This window comes from Thunnus thynnus, chromosome 7, assembly GCF_963924715.1.
Source record: "Thunnus thynnus chromosome 7, fThuThy2.1, whole genome shotgun sequence".
Classification (NCBI taxonomy): domain Eukaryota; kingdom Metazoa; phylum Chordata; class Actinopteri; order Scombriformes; family Scombridae; genus Thunnus; species Thunnus thynnus.
In genome coordinates this window covers 15,346,353-15,359,486 of record NC_089523.1, presented here as the reverse complement: position 1 = coordinate 15,359,486, position 13,134 = coordinate 15,346,353, and the positions used below count along the sequence as shown (strand labels likewise).

The 13,134-nt window shown below is 38.0% G+C and overlaps 1 protein-coding gene and 3 non-coding genes across 8 annotated transcripts in view; 3 read left to right on the top strand and 1 right to left on the bottom strand.

The window, feature by feature from the left end:
* dync2h1 (dynein cytoplasmic 2 heavy chain 1) overlaps positions 1-13,134 on the bottom strand; it is a 127,804-nt gene that overhangs the window by 44,491 nt on the left and 70,179 nt on the right. The window lies entirely within an intron of this gene.
* trnam-cau (transfer RNA methionine (anticodon CAU)) lies at positions 2,051-2,123 on the top strand. The gene has a single exon. It is a non-coding gene; the product is annotated as a tRNA-Met (tRNA).
* On the top strand, positions 3,353-3,422 carry trnav-cac (transfer RNA valine (anticodon CAC)). The gene has a single exon. It is a non-coding gene; the product is annotated as a tRNA-Val (tRNA).
* trnam-cau (transfer RNA methionine (anticodon CAU)) lies at positions 4,040-4,112 on the top strand. The gene has a single exon. It is a non-coding gene; the product is annotated as a tRNA-Met (tRNA).

The window sequence follows — 13,134 nt, the reverse complement described above, 5'->3', positions numbered from 1 at the left end:
CAGTTAATCAGCCTTGTTGGTGCAGCAGGCAGCACATCAGTCTCATAATCTGAAGGTAGTGAGTTTGAGCCTCACACAGGGAAGATGTTTTATGAATCTAGTTATCACCTGACAATAAAACACTTGGTGGAGATGATGCTTCATACTTTGAAAAGTAAAGTGTGAGGAACCAGGTGTAGACAATGAAGAATTCCACCACTCACCACACTACTGATTAAGTAATTATGGCAGTTACAGGGGTGCACAAGTACCTTCACAGGGAGAAGACAAGGCTGCAAAATTACTCTACCAACTGTAAAACGCCTATGGGCAAAAACACAGTCCTACTGCAGATAGAAATTAAACCGCAGTATTGGTTCATGAATACTCATGACATTCAAATGAATATTAAGGGTACATTGAATCTGTTTTTATATAGATATTTGTATACATGTGAAGCACTCAGCGAATAATTTGAAGTTGCAGAAAAAAAAAAATCAAAAAACTGTTAACACACCAAGTTTATTCACATTTCTTGCACATTTTCAGACAGCAGGATGGTATGAATAGATCTATTAGATACAAATAAAATCACAAAGACAGAAACTACAAAGCCTCTTGGAATAGGCTTCCATGGCAATACATAAACATGGCACACAGTGGAAAAATAACAAAAGGAATCCCTCCACCATAAACTGCATGTTTGAGTCAAACGAGCCACTGACGACCAGAACTGAAAATGCAAGAACAGTTAACCACGTTCAGCCTAACAGGAAACAAAACGGAAAGTCTATTTGTGCTGAACATTGACAGAGTACTAATTGGCTGCACCTCTCACCAGACTGAAACTCATTTATACATCACATGCACCAAATCAATTAAACAACTCTTTGAATGACAAAAGAAGTAATGTTTGTCATTCTGTGTATACCCTTTCTGCAAGAGAGAGAATGCGAAGCATAGAAACAGTAACTAAGGGGGAAGGACTTAAAGAATGGTCAGTTTGGAAAGCCACACAAAGACAATAACAGCTCTGATAGCAAACATTGATCATCATATTACAAAGAAAATAAAATTAATTTTTCTACAACTTCTTGACAGGAAAATTCACCGTTCATTCTTGACCATGGTAACAGACGTTGAGCTTGATCATAAATAGCCTTCTTGTCACAGTACGCAGCCTCATAACCTGAAAGTTGTGAGTTTAAGCCTCACATGTGGCAGCTATTAAAGACAAATTATAAAATACAGTGAAGAGCTGACACTTCACACTGTCAATATTGTGAACCTACTGGAGTACTAGTACTGAGGGAGCAGTGGTTTGACAGAGGAAAGAAAAGCTAGTTGGTTCAAAGCTTTAACTGGAACTTGAAAGAGCTGGATATTGCTCTAAGAATTTTCAATACTGTATGTACTATATGTTTCTATGTCACGTTTTTTTCTATGTTGCATTCATATATTTTCAAACATCACAGATACTGACTTTCACACCCCATTGCAGTTATTATTATCTACTTTTCAGTTTGTTGCTGCTGTGTTTGGCGTGTTTACCTCTTTTATAGTGGCCCGTGAGCCGGTCACAACAGTGCACATTTTTAAAGAGTAATAGGGTAATATTACTCTATTGTGATGCAACAGGCAGCACAACAGCTCTATAATCCAAAGGTTCAGAGGTCACACAGGGTGGGTGTCGTATGAAATGTAAAAACAAAATATGATTCACACAACCACTTATTCAGCAGTTTTGTTATTTATTGTACATGAGTGATTGTCTTTAGGGATGCTCTCGGTCCAGCATCTCTCCCACTCATCTTTCCTTGTTATAAAATTTCCAGAACTTCAACATCATACCTCACACATTCATTACTGACTAGACCAACTGCCACATGCCCTTTTATTATAGTTGCTGTTTCCTTCAAACTGCGCTTGCCATGGCTTTAGTGTTGGTTCATGACACAAAGACTATAGTCTTGACCCATGATGTGAACATTTTGGTGGGTAGATATATTGTTGAGTATACTGACTGAATTCTTATTGTTCCACTTGTTCAATATGTGCACTTGCTTTCACAGCCTCGTTGGCGCAGTAGGCAGCGCGTCAGTCTCATAATCTGAAGGTCGTGAGTTCGAGCCTCACACGGGGCAGGTGTTTTATAAGCAGTTGACCCCGAAACACAATAAGAGAGACATATTGTGCCAGTAGATTTGCATGAGAACATAACACAAAATATGAAAAACATACAGCCTTGCCTGATGTTGAAAACCAAGGAATCTTACAGGAGCTCCAGAGTAATCATGTTTCTGGACAAACTAGTGTGTATTCAAATTTAGACTTCAGCGCATTCAGAAATGAGTCTTGTGTGATCCTATGCCATTATGGACTGCATTTATATAGCGCCTCTTTAGTCTTCCGACCACTCAAAGACTTTTACACTACATGCCACATTCAGCCATTCACATGCTGGTGGAAGAGGCTGTCGTGCAAGATGCCTTCTCACCAGAAGGAGTTTCTAATCATTTACACACACACACTCACACACCAATGGCACAGCCTTCGAGGGCAATTTGGGATTCAGTATCTTGCCCAGGACACTTCCACATGCGGACTGAAGGAGCCAGGGATTGAACCACCAATCTTCCGATTAGTGTACGAACTGCCCTACCTCCTGAACCACAGCCACCCTTAAAAGTGCTGTCTCTTCAAAATGACACTGGAGTGGGGGGAGGATATCCCATTTGTTAAATACAAGTTCTTTCACTGTCACTGCAATGTCACTGTTTTATATCTGCAAGACTTATACTTGAATATTAGTACTGAAGAACTAGTGATTGTGTATAACAATTAAAAAGCGTTGGTATAAAGCTTAGAACTCAAAACTAGTGCTAGATATTGTTTGACCATTCTTGTGGGCAAATCCAGTAAGAAGACTGAACTATATGCTTACTTATTGTGTAACCACTATGTCTATGCTGGAGTACTAGCACTGAAGGAGTAGTGGCTTGGGATAGGAATCAAAAAGTAGTTGGTTTAAAAATATAGTTGGAACTTGAAACAAAGGCTAAACTGGATTGTCAGACAATTTTCAATATTGATGCCACATTTTTGTGAAAAGTGAAAACGGTAACATTACTCATTGTTTATTATGCAAAAACTATTCACTTTGGCACGTCAGTCTCCTAATCTTATATTTTTAGTTTTTTCTTTCCATTAATCTGCGTCTTCCCCTCTTTTGTCATGGCGTAAGTGCTTGGAGATGAAACAAAGCATTTTAGGTTGATTGTAGCCCTTATGTTAACACTGTACAGACACATTATTTGTGAGTAAACAGACTGAATTATCATTGTTTTATTTGTTCAATGCAACACTTTCCACAGCCTTGGCGCAGCAGGCAGCGCGTCAGTCTCACAATCTGAAGGTCGTGAGTTCGAACCTCACATGGGGCAGCTGTTTTATAAAAACAGATGATCCCAAAACACAACGGGGGAGACATAACGTTAAAAGTAGAGTCCCAGCAGATTTTCAATAGAATATAGATGCATACAGTCTCGCCTGACACTGAAAACCAAAGAATCCTACAGAAGCTCCAGAATAATCATGCGTAAGGGCAAACTGTCGTACATTCAAATTCAGACTGCCATGCACACAGAACTGAGTCTGCAACTTATGTGATTCTGTGCCACAAATTGACTGCAATGATGAGAGCGAATCACAAAAACATTGTTACTTTATATATAAGTTCAACATCAGCCAAAAGGCTTTTCTTTTTTTTTCAGTTTTTGTTACGAGTTCATCTTAGCTCAGTTAGGAAAAATTATGTAGTCTCTTCAAATACTCATACAATAAACGCGGCCACACAGATGCATTTATGAAATAATATTTGTAAAATGTAAGTGCTTTCTCTTCAAAATGATGCCAGGGTGAGGTAGAATGTCCCAATTGGTAAATACAATTTCTCCATCTTTGAGTCTCTTCTTTGATACCGGTGTCATGTTTTGTGCCCATTTTGGTGGGTAAATACAATAAATAGGCTAAAATATTTATTATGGAAAACATTTACACAGCCTTGTTGGCGCAGTAGGCAGCGCGTCAGTCTCATAATCTGAAGGTCGTGAGTTCGAGCCTCACACGGGGCAGGTGTTTTAAAATCAGATGACCCCAAAACACAATGGGAAAGATACACTGTTGAAAGTAGAGTGCCAGTAGATTTGCAATAGAATATAAATGCATACAGCCTTGCCAGATACTGAAAACCAAAGAATCTTACAGAAGCTCCAGAATAATCATGCTTGGGGACAAACTATCGTACTTTCAAATTCAGACTGCAGCACACGCAGAACTGAGTCTGCAACTTCTGTGATTCTGTGCCACAAGTTGACACTAAAGATAAGAATAAATCCCAAAAATGTTATTACTTTATGTGTCATTTCATCATCAGCCAAAAGGCTTTTCATTTCGTTTAGCTCAGTCAGGAAAAATTATGTAGTCTCTTCAAACACTCGTACAATAAACAGAGTTGCAGTTATGAGATAATGTTTGTAAAATGTGCACTTTCTCTTCAAAATAACACTGGAGTGAGGTAGGATGTCCCACTTGGTAAATAACACCTCTCCATCTTTGAGTCTCTTCCTTAATACTGGTGTCATGTTTTGTGCCCATTTTGGTGGGTAATTACAATAAATAGACTAAAATATTCATTATGGAAAATATTTACACAGCCTTGTTGGTGCAGTAAGCAGCGTGTTAGTCTCATAATGTGAAGATTGTGACTTCGAGCCTCACACGGGGCAGGTGTTTTATAAAAACAGATTACCCAAAAACACAATGGGGAAGACGTACTGTGAAAAGTAGAGTGCCAATAGATTTGCATAAGAATATAAAATAGCATATGAAAAACATATAGCTTTACTTGGCGCTGAAACCCAAGTTTCCTGAAAGCTCACAAATTAGGGGGGTAAAGAAATCTAAGGAAAAGATCACCACTCTCTGCACCTGTTCTGCTGCCAGGAAAAAGAAGGAACTTGTCATCAGCAAAAGTCAGAACCCCAGCTGCTTCAAAAATGTGCACGCAATGCATTTTAAACAGCTATGCTGTATTTTGAAACAGTCAATAAAATTCAGCATATAGCAAAGCTGTTCATTTGATTACTTTATATTCATGTAGGCTAATAAATTGGCTATACAAATGTCAATTAGATGGTATTCAGCATGAGAAATAAAGAAAAAAAATAGTAGTAATAATTATCCACTTATAGTGATATTTGACCCATACAGACGTGATCACTATAAGTGGTTTCCACTGTATCTATATCATTCTCCAGTTTCTTCATCTCCAACTGCAACTTCTTAATTTTTAACTTTCAATGACACTTGTAAATTGAATGGACATCCTGTGACAGAGATAATGTGTCAAAGCATAGATGATTATGTAGTTGGTAATGGTAAGTTGGTAAGTCACTTCTCTTAAGTTGCCTACACCATGATTTTAAACATACTTCTGATATTACCTAGCCTACTGATAATATAGTCACAGTCAATTATCTGAATCCTCATTTATTAAAAAATAAAGATAAAACCCCAAATGAAATAATAAAAATTAAAAACCACCACTCTTATGGATGATTTACCAAGTTGACTACAAAGATATAGATGTATTGTAAAAAACATTTGTGCAACCATATGTACCATTTCAGCCAAAAGGATTTTCTTTTTCCTTTTTCTTTTCTGTTCAGAGTTTGTCGTGGCTCACTGAGGAAAAATGAGGTAAACTCAATACTTGTTTGATAAATAGTTGCAGTTATGAGATAATGTGTGTCAAATGTAAGTGCTGTCTCTTCACATGATGGCAGAGTGAGATGTCCCAATTGGTAAATACAATTTCTCCATCCTTGAGTCCCTTCCTCACATTTCCATTGGGAGGAGCTAAGAAGCAAGGAAGTGACATGAGTGAGGGAAGCAAGGAGCCATGTTAGCCAAATTAAAAAAGCAACGCCACTGTCACAGTTGTGAAACTACTAGATTTCTACTTGAATATTAGAACTGAAGAACTACTGATTGTGCATGGGAATATAAAAAAAGTTGATTTGAAATAGGGATGTCAACAGTTAACCGCCAAGAATATTTTCGACTGGTTACGCATGTCGGTCAATAGTTTAATTTGAATACAAACTCCACTAATGTCTAGACAATTGCATGTTTACAAAATCAGATATCCTTTTTGGAGAAAGTATCAGTGTAAAACCATTGATGTGTAGGTGATGTGACTTCTACATTATGGGTTGGGTTGGTTGTAGCATTAATGTTGCTAGGCTAGCGAGTGTCTTAAAATCTGTTTTTAGCAAGTGTGTTAGAGTCAGTCAGCTCTAAAAGTGTTTCCTTAGTCCAGTTTAACCTGCAGGAGTTTCTGAAGGCTCATGTAATGTGTTTTTCTGCCACAAAGTAAACAAATTCAAGACGAGTGAAAACGGGTCCAAAGTGTCTTCTGATGTCTTTGCTGCAGAAATGGAATATGTCAGGCTGCCAAATACCACTGTCACAGATGGTAAGGAGCTCAAAAAGATATACAAGCAGTCCTATTAATACTAACTGCCAGAGAATTTTTTTTTTACTGCTTCCAAGAGCCTGGTAGGAGAGTGTGTGAATATGTACCTATACTATGATGTAAGCTATATTCAAAAAGTAACGTTATTTTTCCAAAAACAGCTGTCAGAGAAGCGGGGTCGTCTTATAATCAGGGTTGCCTTATATTTGTACTTCGAGCCCGAGTACATTATGCCATTGAGAGCTACTGTGACGAAACGCATTGAAAAACACTTTGAGGAGAAGAAGGATGAGCTAAAAGTCAAGCTGACATTAGCTCTGACCACCGATTGCTGGACAGCTCTCACAAACGAAAGCTATTTCACAACTTTTAAAATTAAAAATTAACTGGTTAGTTATTGGTTAAAGGGTGTTGGTCTGTCAAAAGCAAAATTAACTGAAACTGACATCCCTATTTTAAAACTTTAGTTGGAACTTAAAACTAGTGCAGGATATTTTAGGACAATTTTCAATACTGTTACAAATACAATAAAGACACCAAACTAATCACTATTAAACCCAGTGAACCGGGCTCGTTGGCGCAGAGACGTCAGTCTCATAATCTGGAGGTAGTGAGTGAGCTTCACACAGGGAAGGTGTATTATGAAACTTGTTATCACCTGACAGTAATGCTTCATACTTTGAAAAGTAAAGTGTGAGGCACCTGGTGTTGAAATTGAAAAATTCCACCACTCACCATACTACTGATTAAGTAATTATGGCAGTTACAGGGGTGCACAAGTACCTTCACAGGGAGAAGACAAGGCGGCAAAATTACCCTACCAACTGTAAAACACCTATGGGCAAAAATACAGTCCTACTGTAGATAGAAATTAAACTGCAGTGCTGGCTGTAAACAGACAAATACTCATGACATTCGAGTAAATATAAAGAGTACACTGAATCTGATTTTATATAGGTATATGTATACATGTGAAGTACTTGGCAAAGAATTTGAAGTTACAGAAAAAAATACTGCTAAAATACCACCAAAGTTTAGTCACATTTCTCACACAAGTTCAGACAGCAGGATGGTATGAACAGACAGAAACTACAAAGCCTCTTGGAATAGGTCTCCATGGCAATACACAAACATGGCACACAGTGGAAAAATAACAAAGGAATCCCTCCACCATAAACTGCATGTTTGAGTCAAATGAGCCACTAACGACCAGAACTGAAAATGCAAGAACAGTTAACCACGTTCAGCCTAACAGGAAACAAAACGGAAAGTCTATTTGTGCTGAACATTGACAGAGTACTAATTGGCTGCACCTCTCACCAGACTGAAACACGGTTATACATCACATGCACCAAATCAATTAAACAACTCTATGAATGACAAAAGAAGTATTGTTGTCACTCTGTGTTTATCCTTTTTAAAAGAGAGAGAATGAGAAGTGTAAAAAACGGTAACTAAGGGGGGGAGGACTTAGAGAATGGTAACTTTGGAAAGCCACATACAGACAGTAGTAACAGCTCTGATGGCAAAAATGGATCAGCATTTTGAATAAGCAAATAAAGTTAATTTATCTACAACTTCTTGACAGGCAAATTCAAGGTTAATTGTCAACATTGGTAACAGACCTTGACCTTAATCATGAATAGCCCTGTTGTCACAGTAGATAGCCTCATAACCTGAAGTTTGTGTGCAGCAGCTATTAAAGACAAATCACAAAATACAGTGAAGAGCGGACACCCCACACTGTCAATACCAGTGTTTCCCCTATAATAGGACAAACCTGGTGGGCCACCGAGCCAACGAGAACCCCCACCAAGCCAAAAGAATATTTTTTTGAATGCCAAAAATAACACCAAATATCCATTCATTCCAAAATCAATAATAAATAGCGTTTGGGAGCCTCAGTGCAACACTGTTCCGAAACGTGAGTCAACCTCTGTATCATTGCCTGGGAAACACTTGATGTGATACAAGTGCTACTGCTGTCAGAGTCCCTTTAAATTACTGCAGAGTGAGAGTGAGAGTATATGGGATGCAGGTTAGCGAACGTGAGCAAGGTACCACCTAAAAAGAGAAAAAGCTCTAACCTGGGTGACGGACAAACAAATATATTAATGTTTTTCTCCAAAGCTCTGGAGTCAAGCAAAAATACAGATGGGGAAGAAGGGAAAGGGACAGCTTATTTTTATGCAATAAATGCAGCTTATTAAGTCATCCTCTCCTTGTGACCACTTTGTTTTAAGTCTTGAATATACTGAGCAAACAAAAATTTGAATGAAAATATAAATTGCAGACCACCTGGTGCGCCACCTAACCGAAGCCAACTGCGTGAATATGCCATCCTGCGCGCCTCGTCCCTTTAGGGTTTTTTTGGTGTGTACCACCAGGCCTGAAAAAAATTCTAGGGGAAACACTGAATACTGTGAACCTACTTGGAGTACTGGTACTAAAGGAGCTAGTTGGTTTAAAGCTTTAACTGGAACTTGAAAGAGCTGGATATTGCTTTAAGAATTTTCAATACTGTATGTACATATGTTTCTTTATCACGTTTTTATGCACATTTTTAGAGTAACAGAGTAATATTACTCTATCATGGTACAACAGGCAGCATGTCAGCTTTATAATCCAAAGGTTCAGAGGTCACACAGGGTGGGTGTCGTATGAAATGTAACAACAAAATATGATTCACACAACCACTCATTCAGCAGTTTTGTTATTTATTGTACATGTGTAACTGTCTTTAGGGATGCTCTCTGTCCAGCATCTCTCCCACTCATCTTTCCTTGTTATAAAATTTCCAGAACTTCAACACCATACCTCACACATTCATTGCTGACTAGACCAACTGCCACATGCCCTTTTATTATTGTTTCTTTTGTTGCAGTTATATTCTCATTCTCTTGTTTTCTTCAACCTGCGTCTGCCATGGCTTTAGTGTTGGGTATTGACACAAAGACCATAAGATTGTTTGTAGTCTTGATGTGAACATTTTGGTGGGTAGATATATTGCTGAGTATATAGACTGAGTTGTTCCTCTTTAACTTCTTCAATATATTGAGGAGCTGTTTAAGTCTCGTTGGCACAGAATGGAAAGCATGTTAGGTTGATTGTGGCCCTTATGTGAACATTGTGATGTACAGATCTTATTTGTGAGTATAACGACTGAATTCTTATTGTTCCACTTGTTCAATATGTGCACCTGCTTTCACAGTCTCGTTGGCACAATAGGCAGCGTATCAATCTCATAATCTGAAGATCGTGAGTTCAAGCCTCACATGGGGCAGGTGACCCCAATCAGTTGACCCCAAGCCACAATAAGAGAGACATACTGTACCAATAGATATGCATAAGAATATAAAACAAAATGTGAAAAACATACAGCCTTGCCTGATGTTGAAAAAGAGAGATCTTACAGGAGCTCCAGAAAAATAACTATTGTATATTCAAACTTAGACTTCAGAAATGAGTATGCAATATATGTGATCCTATGCCCTTAAAGTGCTGTCTCTTCTTATCTCCTTGATAATAAAATACAATGTGTACAAGAGTACCAATTGTATGGTGTTTAGAGTTGAAAATGAGTCTGTTAAAGACTGAAATGTTACCACCACTCATTCAGCTAGACATTCAGCAAAAGTCGTGAAACTCAGCAGCCACACATTTCTCTGTTCTCTATATCTCTGTTTAGTGTCTTCAGGTTAGGCTAACCCATTGTTGCTAACTTTGAAGCTACTTTTCATGGTTTTGACAAGCTACAGCATTTATTAACTGACACACTACTGTACATTCACCATCAGACTGACAACTTACTGCTAACCTTTTCCTCTGCTCCACTCACATTCACCGTCACTTTTCTGCCGCTCGCTCTCTCACTCAACCACTCACTCACCTGTTACGCTTACATATTATGTACTGCCGTATTCCTTAAACGTAGCTATGCTACCAAGAGTTTCCCAGGCAACGACACAGAGCTTAACTCACGTTTCGGAACAGCACTGCACAGATGCTCTCAAACACTGTTGATTTCAGAATGAATGGATATTTGGCATTAAAAGAAAATTTTCTTTGGCCAGGCGGGGGTTCTCATTGGCCTGGTGGCCCGCCAGGCCTGTACAATTTTAGGGGAAACACTGCATCTAGCGCCATCATCAGATCAAAATTTTAATTTGTCTTTGATGACCTTCCCATCATCCTCAGCTGTACTTTGTGTTTCATACTATTTAACAAATGCTAGCATGCTAACAAGCTAAAGATAGTGACGAGAACATTTCACCTGCTAAACATCAACAATTTGCTAAAGGCAATGCTGCTGCCTCACACAGGTACTAGCATGGCTGTAGACTCAGTCTTGTCACTATGTAACAGTGATTATCTGAATTGTACCTATTAAGGCCCCGATCAGACAGAGCGCTCTTTAGCAGCCCAGAGCAGCTTTTTGTAATTGTTTTCAATAAGAGTGAAGCTTTTTGCTTTCTGCTTTTGTGTTGCTGAGTGCCTTGTGTTTTTCTGCTCTATGTGCCTTGCATTTTCGCAGGAGTGCCAAGAACGCCACGAGTTGGAAAAAAAAGCACCCAATGTCATTAGCATTTTTTCCCATTGTCCAATCAGATGAATTGAGTGGTGGGCCTTCTGTGGTTGTGACGACAACAAGTGGAGATAACAGCCAGCAACAACAAAAAAAGACACAGCAAGCTGCTCTTTTTTTAAATTGTAGGCTTCAACGAAAAAGTGCGGTGCGCCTCACATTTTGCAACCTGCAAAAATCGCTCTGATTGGGGCCTAAGTGAACTAACAAATAAATAGATACAAACTCCTCATCATTACAACTCACATATGTTATTTCTGTAATTTGTGAAGTTCAGATGTAACACATGAAAGCAATTTTTTGAAGTGATTTAACTAGCATGTAGGTAAATTTTCTGGTTTAGAGCTGTAAGCTGAGTAGTCAAATAAAAACAATTTGGTTGCAGTCTCAACATAACCTGAGCTCACAAAATGACTTAATTTCACTGGACAAACTTCTACCTGATGACATGACATGCAATTCTATTTTGGGGTGGCTTTTCTCATTAAAATACGGAATGTTTGGCCTTGAGTTACTGTTTATTCATTAATACATATTTATATGACAAAGATGCTGATGTCCAAGCATATAGATTTCCCCAAGGTTAACACACCCAGTGTGGCTTTTTAAAATGCATGCACATGTATTTGGTATTCTGTATGGGAAGGAAAGAAAGAAAGAAAGAAAGAAAGAAAGAAAGAAAGAAAGAAAGAAAGAAAGAAAGAAAAAGAAACAAACAAAAACAAGGACGATTGTTCCAGCTGCAGTAATCTGAAGTTGCTAAACATTGTATAAAAGCATAGTTTTTTTTTTTTTTTTTTTTTTAAATTGGAGTAAAGGTTTAAAATAATCAAGTTAATGGACCTAGATTTGAGAAGCCTGATTTCTTGGGCATGTGTACGCTTAACTGGGTTTCTAATAGCACAGGTAAAGTACTACTGCTGTGACAGTAGTGACGGGATGAAAGGGAGAAATAATTACTTATAGCCATGTGTCCTTGTATTAAAAAATAGAAAATGAAACTTTAACTTAGGATATAAATGCTGTGTTATGCAAGCAGTTACAAAGGTTGATTTTGCAACAGCTTAGGAAGGCTACTTAATATTTCTGATTTGATGATGAGAGAGACCATACTGTTCTGCTGGGGTTGTGTGTTGATTAGTGTTCTAAATTTGTTTCACACAGTTTAATTTTGTGAATTTTGTAAATCTAATCAGAGTAGCAATTTTGAAACGTTTTAGTTTTCCTTTTTTTCAACTTGCAAGTTAAATTGTCTGGAAAATTACTCTTGGCATTAGTGATTAACTGGATAGGAAGCAGCTCACAGACGGCAAAACACACACAGAATGCTGACAAAATGATGGACAGAGAAATTTACAAGCTCTTGTTCATACAAACAAACTAATCCTACACTCCAAACACAGGCAGAACATATACACCTAAAAAGAACATCAGAAGTCAGACATTGAGCCTTGTCACACACCATACCTCTCACTCATCCATCATCACTCACTAGACTGATTGTCACATGCCATTTAGGGCTGTACCTGAATTCTGTCCGTCGAATTGGATTTGGCTGTTCAATACAAAGATTCCAATATTCGTTCCTTTTTTTCATATAGACTATCTGGCTATCAGAAAATCCATTGGCATGAGTTTCAGTGATGATTTCGACCACATTAACATAGTCAAATGCAACAGAGTCATAGGAACATATTTTTGAGCATTTAAAAATCAACAGCTGCATATGACGCAAGATTGGAATGCGGCCTATTTAAATTACCGACATATGTCAGGCTACCATATGGATTTGTTGGAATGATGAGAAAGCAGTACACATGTCTTTCTATTTAAATCAAGCTCTTATAGTCTATTTTTTCATTTCACTTTACACATAAAAAAAACAATGTGCAAATGAATAAACAAATGAAAGTTTAAAATAAATTCACAGCATCGACCGCTATGACATAACCGACATCTCTTCTTCAACGGGATAGGCCTGCTTTGTTATTTCTCTAAACATAAAAACTAATAAATAAATCTAAACAAGAAT